The 15,708-nt window shown below is 37.7% G+C and overlaps 1 long non-coding RNA gene across 1 annotated transcript in view; it reads left to right on the plus strand.

Moving 5' to 3' along the window:
* The window catches only part of LOC132194319 (uncharacterized), a 166,674-nt gene that overhangs the window by 97,671 nt on the left and 53,295 nt on the right, over positions 1-15,708 (plus strand). Inside the window, exon 4 of the long non-coding RNA XR_009441531.1 lies at positions 12,868-13,043. This is a non-coding gene — a long non-coding RNA (uncharacterized LOC132194319). The remainder of the gene's footprint in view (positions 1-12,867; positions 13,044-15,708) is intronic.

Below are 15,708 nucleotides of genomic sequence, written 5' to 3' on the forward strand. Positions count from 1 at the left end.
GTGGGAAGGGCGAGAAAATTGATTGGGTGTCACAAGCCCTAATCGAATTTACTTTATTCGTCGAAACGAAATTGCACTGCTCAGCAGTTTGCAAATATAAAAAAAGGCTCTTGAGAATTTTGACGGAAGGATTGGCGCGCTCGACTTGCGAGTAACAAAATTTTGGCGCTAGCAAATCCGGGCGATAAATTCAGCTAAGGAAAGCGGGCGGTAGTCTCTCGAATTCTCAGCCGGCATTATGCAGATCCCACGCGAGGAAATAAAACAAATAGTTGGACGTGTCACAGTGAGTGATAAAGCATCGCCCGCCGGAGTGAAAGCGGGAGAAATATTGCACTTTCCTTTTGTTCCTTTGGTAAAGATTTATCGGGCACTTCTGCATAAACACCGAGATTGGGAAAAGAGGCGCCTGCAATTCTCGCAAACTGCACTCTTGACACCGTGATGTATTCCGAGCCCAAAACTTTTTATATTTTGAATTCCACTGACAGCGGGATAAAAAGTTATAATAAATAACAGCACACGCTGACAATGGATAAGAGAGCCGAGAATAAATTTCACGCCGAGATTCAAATTCTAGATCAACTTTGAGCCCAGAAAATGCAATTTAAAATATGAATCTGAACATCAACATTTTCACACCTACTGTGAGATGTAAAATATTTTCACACCGCAAACATGCATGGATAGCGATTCGCGGAAGTGAAACATTGTTTTTGCCTGCGGTGTGAGCTGGCCTAGCAGAAAAATTTCCATCAATTACACACGAGCTGAAACGTTGTTTGCAACGTGTGTGTCTCGTCCACAGTGAACCGCGCTGCAAAACTTAATAAACCATTTTATTCAAAAAAATCTACTGTATCGCGATCAACGTCAGCGCCAGAGCTGTTCCCTCGGTGCGGTGCGCACACGCTTTATCAACACTGCACAATACCCAGCATGCATAAATATAGGCCAAATATATCAAGTGATAATTCTGGAGGCTCTCTTTGCGGGCCTAACTATTTTTAAGAATTGCAAAAATATTAATTTTTTTTAATTTATTACTTTGTTTTAATTGGTTTAAAAAGCTATATTTATATTTTCTTTAAAACAAATTTGTTTTTAAATTTAGTTTAAATTGTAATTCTTTAGTTTAAAAATTTTTAAATTTTCTTAAAGACATTTATTTAATTTTTTTGTAGCACTTTTTTCAAATTATTTTTATTTCAATTATGTATATATAATATGTTTTCAAATCTTTGGCAAGAACCAAAGCAAACAAAGTTTAAATCTTGTAATCGCCTTAATAAATTAAGATCTTAAAATCACATGAAATTAAAAATAATGGAATATCTGAAATGATTTAAACTATAAAGAGTATAAAATTGTTTAAAAAAATTATTAATTCACAATTATCCCACAATAAATGTCACCAATGCATAAAACAATCATAAAATTTCTTTCATTCTCACTTCCTTAGTTTTAATATTATTTTTGTTTTTTGGTCCTAATATAATATATTAGGACCAAAATTATGATATTTATGATTCTGGTAATAAAACAGACCGTTCCGAAGGTGGCTCTGGGTTTATTTACTGGCATATGTACTCGACAATACGCACATATCTGCACTGACATACACTGTGAGGGCACGACTGACATGACAGCCTGACTGACTCTGCGAATAAGACCCTCTAGCTACAGGAACTTCACACATGGCAAAACAAGGCCGTTTTATCCGCATGCATGGAGTGCGTGGATGCGATCGCACTCCAACACAAGTATATTATGTACCCACGCTCTCTCATAGAAACACACACCAATGCTATATATTGTGTGTGCGAAAACAAACTCTGACGTGCAATCAACGAGAGCAATGCTTTGCCGCGTTTGTTGCGAATAAAAGAGTTGCAACTACCGGGATTCTCTTTGTGCCGCGGCTCGCAGTTTGCGTCACCGCGCGATCAAAGGGCCATTTCCAGGCACGCAAATCAATATAATGAAGTATGAAAATAGAAATACAGTACCCACTTGGTTATTATAGTCAATTTGCCACGGTTAAATAGATTTTTTTTACAAAAATTTGATCTATATTTGCGGGGGAAATATGTAATAAAATTATTATTTTTGACAGGTTTTTACATGGATTTATGAGAAAAATTTATATCCTCTAGTAACACTACAGCATCATAGTTTGAACCAAAAAACCTGCAAACTTACAAGTATTCGAGTAGAATTATTATTTTTGTTCTCCAATCATTCATAATCAGAAATTTAAATTGATATTCTTGATATAAATTTCATTAAAATTATCCAAAAAATATATCTAGAATAATAATAATTGTTTAATGTCAATTGCAAAACCTTGAATTTAAAAAATAAATTAATGATTACATTTTATCCCATTATAATTGATTCTCATTTTTCATCATTAGTTAAAATTGATGACATATTGCGCTCATCGGATCATTCTCTCTGACTGTCACTGACCTTGGATGGGATAATAATATATTAAACGCAGACAAAAGATCTTCTTTCCGTTTGGCTAACTATTCGCGGCAGGCACGAGGCAGCGCCCAGGTGAAAGCCTCCTTTTTATAAGAGCCAGCAATGATCATTCCATTTCAATATCTGCCATGCACTGTCACGTCCTACTCATGATGGTGCCTGTCAGGTGGAAATGCTTGGCTGGCTTCGTTCACGCGATCAATAAACGAAGACAGAATTCGCAAGTACAGCTCCGGAGGGACACAGATTTTCCATTCCTTTTCGCACACGTGCCCCTATTTTAAGATCCCCCTAGAATATTTTTTTGAGACTTTTTAAATTTTTGCATCGGAAAGACAAAAACAATGTTTAGTGAACTTGAGAGATTAATAATGAAATTCCTTAGCTTGAATAGGAGAAAATGCGCATAGTCAAAATCGCATTATTTGGCGCGTTGGATTTCAAAGAGGTCCAAACATTCCGTGAAAAAGTTGTGAGAAACTCGAAACCATAAACTGCTCGCTGTGCAGACCCTTTGGAGGCATCCAAGTGTGAATATTTGCGATAAGACACGGCGCTCTCGCATGTCCTTCGGGCTTTTGATGCATTAGCAAGCGAATCACCAAGTTCCAACTATGTCTGAGACGGCGGCGCTACCTGCGGCTGAGACAAAGAGAAATAATGCCGCCGAGCAAAATGCTTTCTCGGAGGAGCAGAGCCTTAATGCAGCCTCCTCGTGTGTGTATAAAAGACGGCAGGGCGGGCCTCTTTGTGAGAGAGACTTAGCAAGTTGAGCCGATGCCCGTAGGCAATATGCCTTGCACTATCAGGTAACCAAATAGACCCCTTTTTATCCCTTCTCAGCACATTGTCTGCTCATTGGTGCGCTTTTATATTCATGCGTCTTTCTTACAAGTATGGAAGGGCACGATATTGCGTCTCCTTTCTTGCACAGCGAATATTGCAAACGGTACCAAAGAAAGAGAGTAAAAATATAAAAATGAAAATGGATTTTATGGCCATATATTATCATCAATATTAAATTTTATAAAAATTCTACTTTACACCATTGTACCAAATTAATTTAAAATTCCTTAGAGATCTCATGATGTTATGCAAGTTCTAATTTAAGACTTCCAACTCTCCAAATGATTGTTTTATGCAACTTGCAGGATGTGAAAGTATCACAGGTTGCATAATCAGTATTTTGTAATCAGCAAATTAGTTCATATTTATTTAGACCTTGTTGAAGGTATGCTAAAGATATTAATTTAAACTTGTGAACTGATTTTACCTTAAGGAGAAAATATATAATATTATAATACTTAACTAAAATATATGAAAATTTGATAGCACTTCGTTAACTTATTCCTGTGTTATCCTCTGTGTCTATTAATTTTAGTTTCAAGAAGTGTTTATTGGGTTCGAAATTGATTATCAAAATCCTATCAACTTTCTTCAATAAGAAGTTATCTTTATGCTTTCATCTTTTTAATTGTGCCAATAGGCTCTGAAGATAATTAATTTAAAAATGAGTAAGGAATAAAATAAAAAAAGTTAAAATAAAAATTTAGACAAGAATTATTTTATTACATCAACGATAGCCTTTCCGCTCTAACTTGGTGTGCCTTTTTACGCTTACCAAATTAAAATAAAATGAAGCAAAATAAATATATGTTTGTTTGTAAACGGTTGGATGGCGCAGTGCCTGCTTAGTGTGAAAACGAAGGCGCCTCTGTTTTGCGGCAACTGCTGCGGGCGCGTCTCGTCTCCGCACACTGGAATAGCTATTTGCAGAGGCAAGGTTTGGTGCGTTTTCAATTAAACACTCGGCTTTATGAGAGTCTCGAAAGATGATGAGTTTTTTAAGCCCACTCTCTTGACACTGAGTTTGTTTTGGTGCGCCATTCAATTCTTGTTCCACCTTAAGGGTATTTATTTTTCTGCAGCGGACGAATTCAAAGGGAAAAGAGAGCAGGAGCAGAGCAGACTTTCATTTAGCAGAGCAGTGCGGAAATAAACACGAATCTCAACACAAGGGCCCTTTTTAATAACAAAAGAGAGCGAGAGAGACTTATTTTCCCTCTTGCTATGTCGTCTTATAGGAATTCAATTAAGTTGAATTTATTTTACTTGCAGGCAATCGGCCGTCGGAGCGGAAAATCTTATTGCTTTTTTTTTCGTACGAAAACGTACGATGGTGCGAGGAGAAAATCAGAATAAATTAAGATGGAAGCGATTCTCGGAAAAATTTAATTCAGCCCTCTTCTGAAATAATTTATTTTTGATTCATTATTTCAAGTAACTTCAATTAACAAGATCTCATTTTGCTTGAGCTGTTCTTATAAATTCAGTTTTTAATACATAATCATGACCTATTCCCGAAAAATGATTATATCAAAAAATAAGAACGTTAATTAAAAATAATAATAAAAAGTGTCGTGCAAGACGCAAAGGGAACATATCGTCAAAATGTGAAAGAGTTCGTCCGCATCAATCTTTTGTGCAATTGACAAGTTAATTAAAGAAGTCGCGCCATAAATCACTTGCCGTACACTCGAGTGAAAGGAGTCACTGTTGGGGCGGTCGCACGAAAAATTGTTTCAAGCGTCGCAGTGACAAGTAACAAATTCATTTGGCCTGCCTGTCTTATATACGCTAGGCGGGGGCGGTTTTTCCCGGCGAGACGTCAACCCTACCGCAGCGGTCCTTTTATCTTGTCGACGCTCGCTCGGCTCGTGTTTTATTTCCAGTGCGGAAATTCACTTTTGTGCGAGCTAATAGCAGAGTGCAGGCGCAGGATTGAATTTATGGCGATTCCGTTCGTCTAATGCTTCCTGATAGCGTGCGCGAGATGCCTCCGCCGCCGCTGACGAGACGCCCCCTGCTCTTTATGAGAATGCAAATTTGTCTGAGCTAGGGCGTCGTAAGAGGAGCTGCGACGAAATAAAAGCCCCGGCTTGTTTACATTTCAAAGGAAGCCCTTTCAATTACACGAGAGACCTTTGCGTGCGTGTGGAATTTTCTTGCATTTCAATTAGATCGTCCGGAAAAAAGCTCCCGGGAGGAGCGACAAGAAGAATAATTTTGCCGTGTTTTCCGCCTCGGATAAATCTGGATTAGTGGACGCCGACTTGACTGTTAGCAGGATTTTGGGTGTTGCTGTTGTTTTCTGTGCGAATGGTTTAATGAGCCAAGGTGCGCTACCGCACCTGTGGCCATATCGGTGGGGACGATTCGTGTTGTTTGGTTTTATCCAACAGTTGTTGCGGAGCGGCCACAACGGCGAGCTCTCTCTGACAAATGGCTTGCGATGGATTTGCGTTGCCGTGCGAGATTACAAGGAAGCAAATCTTGGTATAAAGCTTTTGACATTTGTTTTGCTTGCTTACTTGTCAGACTGTGTTCTCGTGACGTTTGTTCGCTCTTCCATGAAAATCTGAATTGTAAATACATAGGAAAATTCGGATGAAAAAAAAAGGAAATTTTTTGCTGAATTATTTACATTTCAAAAAATAGAAAAATACATAATAAATAAAGCTGTTGTTTATTTCTGCTCAAAAACAAAAACGCTATACTGCTGACTGCAATTCAATAAAGAAAGGAGGGAGAAGAGAGCTCACCTTGTTCTCAAATCTGATTACAGAGAAGACAATGCAATTAATTACCGGCCTCCAAGATAAAGTGATTCTTCCATATAACGGTGAAATCCAATAAATAACTAATTTATAATCTTGGCAAGTGGAGGGAAAATTGAATTCACACTTTTTCTTGCAGCTTCTTCCAATTAATTAAAAAGGGTCTATGCATCCAATGTATTATTATCTTTCTTGCGAAAGGCTGAACTTAATTCATGCATGGCTAGACAAAAACTTTTCACATATCTTCATTATATAAAATAGTCTAGAAAGAGAGGGGAATTCTAGAGGTGGCTCAACGCAGAATAATCTCAAATTAAGCAGCACAGCTCTTTTGGCACTGTGCTTGCCTGCCAGGAGGCTGTTTACAGACGCTTGGGGTAATGTTGAGCCAGATGTCGTTTGGATAAGCGAAGTTTAATTCTGCGGTCACGCTGAAACTAAGCTAGTTTGCTCTTTGCTTGCTCCCATATAATTTCTATCAGCCGAGGTCTGAATGAGACCATCAGTGGGATTCCAACTCTGCTTGCGCACACTCGAGCATTTAAATTTAATCTTACTTTCAAATGATCTGCATTCTCTACTTTTGCTTCAAAGAGTGGTTACTATTTGCATGCAAATGCAAGCGGCTAAGTGAAAATACTGATATAAAATTTACTTCTCCGTTGTGTATTTGAAATTTCACAGTCATATCTTTAAAGCACCGAGGTAAATTTCGGACGAGGTATTCTCAAGAGCCATTTGGTATGTATTATTCAACGCTATCTGAATTGCACGATTTCAGATTGGGACTGCTGAAGGCGGAGGAACTAAGTAAGTAAGAACGACGCGCGTGTGGCGCGCTTTGAAGCAACCGCAGGGTGCCCACATCTAGGACAAATCAATTCAACTTGGCTAGCCTTGGGAGGCGTGATTGGCACTTGATGAAGAGGGAAAAATGTTGAATAGCAAACTTCGCTGCCACTCAATAAGTTTCTGCGGCGAGGCAGGAATTCTCATCAGAGCTCCGACGGGATGTGGCGCGCAGAGAATTCTGTTTCCTGGCACGTAAAATATAAAATGTGTGGCGCAGCTCATCTCGTTTGAGGCGCGCGTCGACGGCAACTATTACTGCTGCATAGTATTAAAGTTGGCCTTAATAATCTTGATCTAATCCGACTAAATTAGCCATTTCTATGTGGCATCCCCAATTTGCGCTGGCACAACGCTCCGAACGATAAACGGAGCTCGTGCGTTCACATACCACAATTTGATAAAAACAGGCAATTTTTATTTTCATTAATTTTACAAAAGATATTTTCAAGCCTTTGTATAAGAAAAAAAAAATCAAAGTATAATATTCTACAATAAAATTGGTTTGTTATCTAAATAATGGTGACAAATTAAGAGCCTTATTAGTAATTTCATAAAATTTCTTCAAATAATAACCCTTTAATTCAATTTCTCCTAAATAATTTTCAATAAATGGCCAAATCAAACCAAATTTAATTCAGAACGATTCTGAAACAAGCCACTCTATTTGCAAGCAAATAATTAAAGTTTCGAAATAAATTGCGTCTATGAATTAAGCTTGCAGAAGCCGTTGCGGTCCCAGAGCAGGACCTTCATCAAGTACGGAAAGGCAAAAGGGTTGTCAGAGTGATTAAGGACGATTCTGACAAATGCCTGGTTCGGCCGCAGGGAAGAGAGAAAAATTCTTGTTCGCACGCTGTAATTGGAGGCGCGCTCAATATGGTGTTATTAATGGTCCTTACTTATCTGGGTGGCGAGAGTCAATCTGATTTTTTTGGCCACCGTGAAAGGAGAGAGGCAGGTCACGGAGCTCTTTTATCTTTGTCAACCAGCATTAATGTCATTAGTCGGAGAGAGCGTGCTCGGGAGTTTTGAATTTTGCACAGTAATTGAGTGCGGGTGAAGGAAGAGTGAGAGAGCGGGCGGGCCGCTGGGGTACTTGTAATACCTGGTCGCTTGACCGCTGGAGAATTGAAGGATTACGGCTCTAATTGGACGCACTTTGCCTTTCTAAATGGGCATGGGACCCGCTCAAGGATCTCCAGCACCAACCGAGAGCCCCAAAATAAATTTAATTGCAACTCACGTGAAATAATTAGATACTCCTCCAGAGGGGATAGATTGCACGCCTAACGATTTTTTTTTTTTGCTTAGTCTGTATTTATTGGACTGAGAGAATGTTTGAATTTCATTCCGCTGCCAGAAACTTTTACGCTTGAGTTGCATCGGTTTTCACCACGCAAAAGAGAGAATTAATGAAAAGAACAGTGTCAGAAAGTGAATATCTTGTTCTGCCGAAAAAGAAAAGTTTGATGAGCTGCAAAAGTGAAACGGGCTTGAAAAGTAGCCATTAAATATGTATTTGCAGGCGCGCCCTTTGATGCCGGGGGTGCCAATGTTACCAACTTTTCCTCTCGTTCCTTTTTCTTTGTGGTGTTTGCACATCTTTTATGCTGATGTTGCACTGCTACCGTGTTGGATCTGCTGGTGCTCGCAAAGTGTGCTCATTTGCATAGTAACTGAATATTTTATTCATTAGCTAGTCAGCTCTCTGCCACTTCATTTTTCCCTTTGTTATTTAATTAGCATGAAAAGCACGCTACCCCCAAGAAGGATTAGACAGATGGTTTCATTTCAAGGCGAGTATTTGAAGAGGTGTAAAATGGAGAGTTGTTGCGAGCACCAGTTATTGCAAAAATAAATTCAGCTCTCCAACATCATGTGAGGACTAAAACGTATTAAGAAATACATATTTATAAAATATAGTATAAAAAATTGTTTTCCTAATTAAAAGATTTATTTTTTTTTTATTAATCTTTAAATGTAATGCAAAATAAATTTCAATGATTGAAGGATATTAATTGAATGATTTTGCTTCCTTTTGGATTCAATTTTGCAACGTGGAACTCTGCTAGATATGTAAACAAGTGAGGTTTGTAGCCCCCATGAGCAAATATCTGATCACTCCGTCAAACGAAAATTAATTCATCAGCGCCAAGGGAGGCAGAAATAATTCGAGCAGCAGAGCAATTATATTCGAGTCTTTTGGGCATTGGCAATCTCTCCTGCAGACACATATATAGAACGGCGACCGAGCCAAATTGATTCAGAGCTGGAATCAATTTGCTCTCGTCAAGCTATTATATTGCATTCGAATCCCATCGTCATTTGGGACAAGCCTTGCTCACGCCGCTGCTACGCGGAGATAAATAAATATTAGCGCCACAGAGCCGCGGCTTGTTCGACACGGCATGCAAATTCGGGGGCGTGCAAAACATCATGCCCGACAAGCCATTACGGCTGATTATTTTAGGAGAGAGTTGCTGCCGCTGCTGGATTAGGACAGCGAGCCGACGAGCTTTTTATATGCACAAGCCGCGCAGCTTTACGAGATAGAGCGAACGGATCAGCCAATCAAGCTGATTATACCGCCGCCGCCGACACATTATTATGCCTGCACCCTCTCATAATATTGATCCGCCACTAAATTACACCATGTAAAATATTTATGGCCCTCTCGTGACGCCACCGGTCTGTCGATTTTTTGCACATTAGCGCCCGTTTTGTCGATTCTGCCTAATTGTCTCGGCGTGGCGGTGCGCGATTTCCATCGGAAAATAAATAATGGCCCCGATAACGAGGTTTGATTCGGCTGCATTTTATTTTATCCAGAGTTAGCGCAGATGTACAAAAATGTAATTTTTGTTTGACGTAGGTGACTTTAATTGAACGTGCTCTGATTAAATGCGGGTTTTTTTTCTTCTAAAAATAAGATTGAAAACATGCATTAGCTTTTATATTCTACAATAACAAATAGAATGAGGCCAATAGATAATAATTATTTCAGGGAAGGTTATTACGGTGAAACATCAAAAAAATCTTAATTAGCAATTCAAATTACTGCTGTAAGGCAAAAATAAATCAATTAATATTCCTCAAGCAGGAAAGCTTACGTAATTCTCTAAAAGATAAAAACTATCTAACAGTTTAGTTTGTTCTTCACTGCAATCTGCGAAAAAAAAACTGGAAATTTTAATAAATCTAAATAATTATTTGCACAAATGTAAGGATAAACTCATAAGGAGAAGAGCAGAAGGATTTGAGATAACCTTTATATTTTAATTAATCTTTGTATAAAATCAAATTATTTTATTTGTGTTTTACACGCCCTTGTTTTGAAACTAAAAGCTTAAATTGTAAAATTGCTAGAATATGTCAAGTGTATGATGGAAAAAAAATTATTTTTTTTTTAAATTGTATACTTTGTTTGTTAATTTTCTTAAATAATACTTTACAACTTAAAATAGCCTAGATAAAGAATGGGTTACTTTTATTTTTAAAAATACGGATTCAAATGTATAAATTTATTTATTTATTATAATTATTTTTTGTAATTCAATTAAAATAAATTCAATATATTTCTTTGTAACTGTATTTAAGAATAAATTAAACTGTAGATGAACGTTTTCATTTTTATCATCTATACATAATAAATATAATAAATAATTATGGTCTCGTGTGCAGTTTCAACATAGGCAATTTACTTTATAAATGTGCAATAAATGTGATAAAATAACTGCGATTATTATTTGACTGGCTCTGTTTGAAGTGGAAGTTCTTTATACCAAACACGCACTTTCCAGCCTTTCCTAAAACTCACAAAGCATTGCGATTCAAAAAGTTTTCGCCGTGGTTAGTTTTCGCCCCCGCAAATAACCTGCCGCGGCCGCATAAAAAGCCAGCGCAGCTTCAGCGGAATTTCGATTAAAAAGTGGCCCTTTTGATCGTCACCCCGGCAGGCGCGCGCTCAAATAATTCTGCAGCCGGGGCCATTACGACGGGATTAACTCGAGGGGGTATTTGCATAATTACACTTTCAAAAAGCGATCGCGAGAGCGGGCGGGCGGGTGGGCGGACCTCGCAATCAATGCGACCCGGGTGCCCCCTTCGCCTTCTTCTTTTTGATTCCGGCGACACGAGAAGAAAAGGACCGACTCAAAAGGAAATGTACGCGGGCTGCTTTCACGGTCGGCCGAGAATGCGGGGGCTACTTCGCTCTTTTCACTCAGTCCCGATTCCGAAAGTTTGCGCTGCGGCACAGTCGTCGCCCGTTCGTTCAGGGGCGAATTCCCAACTTTTACTTTATTTCGCTGACTGCTCTCGTGTAATGGAATCCCTTTAGCTGCAAACTTTGGTCGGCCGCTGCTGCATTGCCCGCCTCTCCATCACAATTGGCTCATTTCCAATAAAATATATAAATCCACACACGCGAGTAATCCTCTCTGTAATACCAACAATAGCGGCGGAAGATGCTGATTGTGCCCGCCGCCGCCGCCGCTGCTGGTATATCCACTTTGCAGAGAGCACTCTCGCAGACGGAGGATGCTTTCTATTCTGGACCATCCTTTGAGCGCGAAATTGTTATAACGCTCGGCAAAACCCATGCGCTGCCCTGCGGAGTTCAATAAATTTGAATGGAATTGCCTTTGTCCAATTTTTTTCACTCTCACTGCCTCTCGATCTCAAATTATGTGATTTCTGCGTGAGCTTTTTCGTTTGATGTAAAAATTGTGCGAAAATACTGGAAAAGGCCAATTTTACGGTCAATAAATATGCCGGGCCTTTATTTGATCAAAATTCAATTAGAGAGAGCGCAACTGTACATTTAGAGGTCGCTAAATAGGAATTTTAATTTTTATCCAAAGTGAGAAAACAATGCAATTTTATTACCTCTCGTGTAAGGCCACTTAGGGGGAGAATTTTATTCATCGCATATAATTCCAACCGGATTAAAGGGAATGGCCATAAATCTGCAACTATAGAAACGCGCATATTACTGGGGGTGGGCTTTGGGATTACTCAAAGATATTATTCACACTTTGCTATCTTTGCACGATGCAGGGCGGATTACACCATTATCGTATTATTATTAATCGGAATAAAAAGGGTGCTTGGTGATATTATGGATCTTTGTGTAATAATCCTGGCTTCCGCTGAAGGAATTTAATAACTTGTTTATTTGCATCGGAGTGAACTAGAGGCTTTGAGTGCGGCTGCAAGTAATATTAATACAGAGTGAGATAAACAGAATATTATCCGAAAAAGGCAAATTAAATTATCGTTTCTGTCAGTGAGTATAATATGCTGTAGCATTAACATTTGAATGACTTGCTCAAGGAAGTCAGTTTTTAAGACTTTATCACAAAATCTGATCTTGTTTATTTATTCATGAGACACAAACGGAGTGTGTTTGGCAGAGTTCAAAGAAATGTGTGCACGGCAAATAGCACACAATTCGCTTGGAACTTAAATGAGAAGTTTTTAAGCATAAACAAATATTTGACTCGATTTAACTTAAATTAATTTAAATAAATAAAAAATAATCCGACGGAATTGCCTTTGCAAAAAAAAGATAATCTAATTGGCTACATTTTTCTACGTACGTTTTTATTTCTAAAATTTGAAATTTTTTCTTGTTATGAAGATTTAAAAAACAAAAATGCCGCACAATGACAATAACTTTGCATCAAAAATTGATTAAAAAAAAAAATAATAAATAAATGAAAAACACGCTACCTCATTTCATCACCTATCAATGCTCAAAATATGAAAATTACTATGAAATGAATTATAATTATCCTTTAAAATCGGCGCGATGTCCTTTTATTTTTCTGCCTGCCTTCTCGCGACTTGTAGGCCACGCAATACGTATCTCATCCTTGTCCTGACTTGTTTGCTCTTCTTCCAGCATCAAGCAGCAGCAGCCACCAGCTGGATGGAGGGAGTTTGTGTTGATCGGCAATAAAAAAAGTCGCCCCTCGGTACCTCGGAGGCCCGTGGGCCGTATCTCGCCGAATTTGAGCCGCCGCCGGATCTCGCCAACCTGCCGAGGACCAGGACTATCGCCGTGCCCACGCCCACAAGGTAGGGAAAAACCGCATAATCTAATTATATTTAACGCGCGCGAGGCTAATTTATTTGGTATGTCTTGTCGCATCAGCATGCTGGAACATGTATGGCCCTTCTCGCGCCTGTTGTTGTAGGTTGTGGTTTTGGTGGGTACCATTACCATTCAGCCAGATCTATTTTGTTAAAAGTCATCTAAACTAAATTTTTGTATCAAAAATTAAGGAAAATACCAAGATACCTTTGTAAGTTCATGCGTTTCTCTGGCTCAAAATTGCAACATGGCGAAAGCGCAGAGAAAGTCTAACTGCGATGAAACCATAAAAATCTTGACTTCAGGGGCCTTTTAACAATAAAATTAAATATTTGATAAATATTTTACTTTTTTAAGATCTGTTGAGAGTTGAGACTAAAAAGAGTATTTCGTCGACCTAGACAAAAAAATCTAAATATTTACTGAAATTTCTAGAATTTCTTAAAATTTCACTAGTAACTCCTTTTTAATTTCATGGTTTTATTTGAATTTAAAGTTGGCTTTTCCTCAATGGGTGTTGTTAGTTGTTAAATTGTTTAAGAAAAAACAATACACTAACTGCTCTACATGTTTCGGTTGCAGCCATTACTCATGAGCTGTGAGATTATTTTATCAAAAGTTTGGTATACAAAAATTAATTTAATAAAAGTGTCTTCATCGAATCAAATAATAATTTTTCAAAAATTTGAAATATTCTTTTCAGATACAATTTTTTCACCAGTTAATTTTTTCCCAAAACTTAACAATTATTTTTAGCAATAAGTGTATTGCAAATTTTTTATTTTCCTACATTATTTAATTTTTAAATTAAATTCATCATTCATGCATACAATACATGGTGCTTTGAAAAGCACTCTGATCCTAAAATATTTAAGGTTTTTTCAAGAAGGCTGCAGATTTTATGATTTCATTTAGAAAGAGCTGGTTTACGGAGACCAAATTCAAAGGTCACTGCGCTAAGTTTATTTTGCGTCCGCACAAAAAATGTGTGATACTTCCAGACAGCAAATTACAAACTGTAGTCTGAACTGCAAGTTGGTACAAAAAGTGGCCATAAACGCGCGGAGGAGCAGACGCGAGGAAGACCACAGCAGGAAAGCCTCGGCGGCTTTTGGTACAGCAGCCAAAAAAGAGACACAAAAGACATTAAAGCGCCATTTTTCCGCTGGCAGCAGCGGCAGTCGGTGGCTGTAATCCTACTGTTCCGTTTAATTTCACCCGACCACAGTTATTTTGCATCGCCCTCGCCGCCGCATTCCGCCCCGCACCCACCGCCAAAGAGCACCAGCGGCGCCCTTGTTAATTCAACATAGCCCCTCTCTGCGTAATTAAACTTTATCGTCGCCACTTTTTTGAATTATAATTGGGGCATTATGGAGTGTACTCTCGTGCTAATTATTTCCCCACGTCTTCCTCCGCGGCCACTTTTAAGCTTTTTCTGCGGTTCCACAAGCACAAGCTCTCTTTCTCTCTCCCTCTGCGTTGGCCCACTTTGCAGATGGATCGCGAGTTGTGCCCGAGGCGTGCGTGACCCTAGTTCAATGCCTTTAAGAATGTCGCACGCCGCCTAATAGGGCCATAATTAATTGCCCCGGCACGCACTTGGGCAGAAAGCTCTTCATTATAGAACACGGTGATTAAGCCTATTGATAAGAAAACGTTCACTTCCTCCTATACACTTGATATTTGTGAAAAATTTCCAACACAACTCAAATTTATGTGTTTCGTTTTGGTCTTAAATCAGCACAATCTGATTTTCATAAATAATAAGCCCAAATTATTTCTAAATAGTTGGGCAAAGAATTAGGTTTTTCAGAAGAATTTTTTTTACTTTTATTCGTGCATGAATTTATTGTTATCTATGGACATTTTTGTGCCGTTAATTTTAGAAAGAACATAACAAAATGATAATAAAAAAAATCAATTTTAAAAGCTTAAAATTTGAGTATAAAAATTTAAAATACATTTAATTAGAATAAAGTTCATCTCTTTCGGCCAACCCTTAAAACCCTAGACACTTTCCGTGATACTCCGTTGCACAATCCGGCACAATCAATATAATTAAAATTATTAAAATTTCAATAACTGAGTTACAGTTAATTCTAAAATTATTAAAGAATACTAGGGGATAAATAAAAAATGTTGTTCGCAAAACAAATATATACAATATTTTTTAATCAAAAAATTGCACTATTAAAAAGAACTGTAAATTAACAATTTGTTATTTCGTTAGTGAAAAATTCAATTCATTCTATGAAATTAATTTTAAATTTATTTACTTGAATATCAAAGCTTTGTAAATTATTATAACGGTAAAATGATTAAAACCTATTATTAAAAAAATTAATTTAATTTGTGAATTATGGTTCAATATTTGAACTTAAGCGATCAAATATTCCAAATATTATTAATCATTCAAATATTTTTTTAGGATATATGTGCAAAACATACAAATTATATTGTTTTCATTTGTCCATTGTAGCAATACATTGTTGAATACAATTTAATTTAATTTATTGAGAAAAAAAGGAATTTTTGGACAAAACTGCTCCACCACTAGCAAGAATTTTGCTAAAAAATCCGTGACAAAAAAGACCCCATCCGCCGCAGTGAGCCGCGGTTGATGAACTTTTTATTTAATAATTAATA

This window comes from Neocloeon triangulifer, unplaced genomic scaffold, assembly GCF_031216515.1.
Source record: "Neocloeon triangulifer isolate White Clay Creek 2 clone unplaced genomic scaffold, ASM3121651v1 ptg000006l, whole genome shotgun sequence".
In the NCBI taxonomy this organism is placed as follows: Eukaryota; Metazoa; Arthropoda; class Insecta; order Ephemeroptera; family Baetidae; genus Neocloeon; species Neocloeon triangulifer.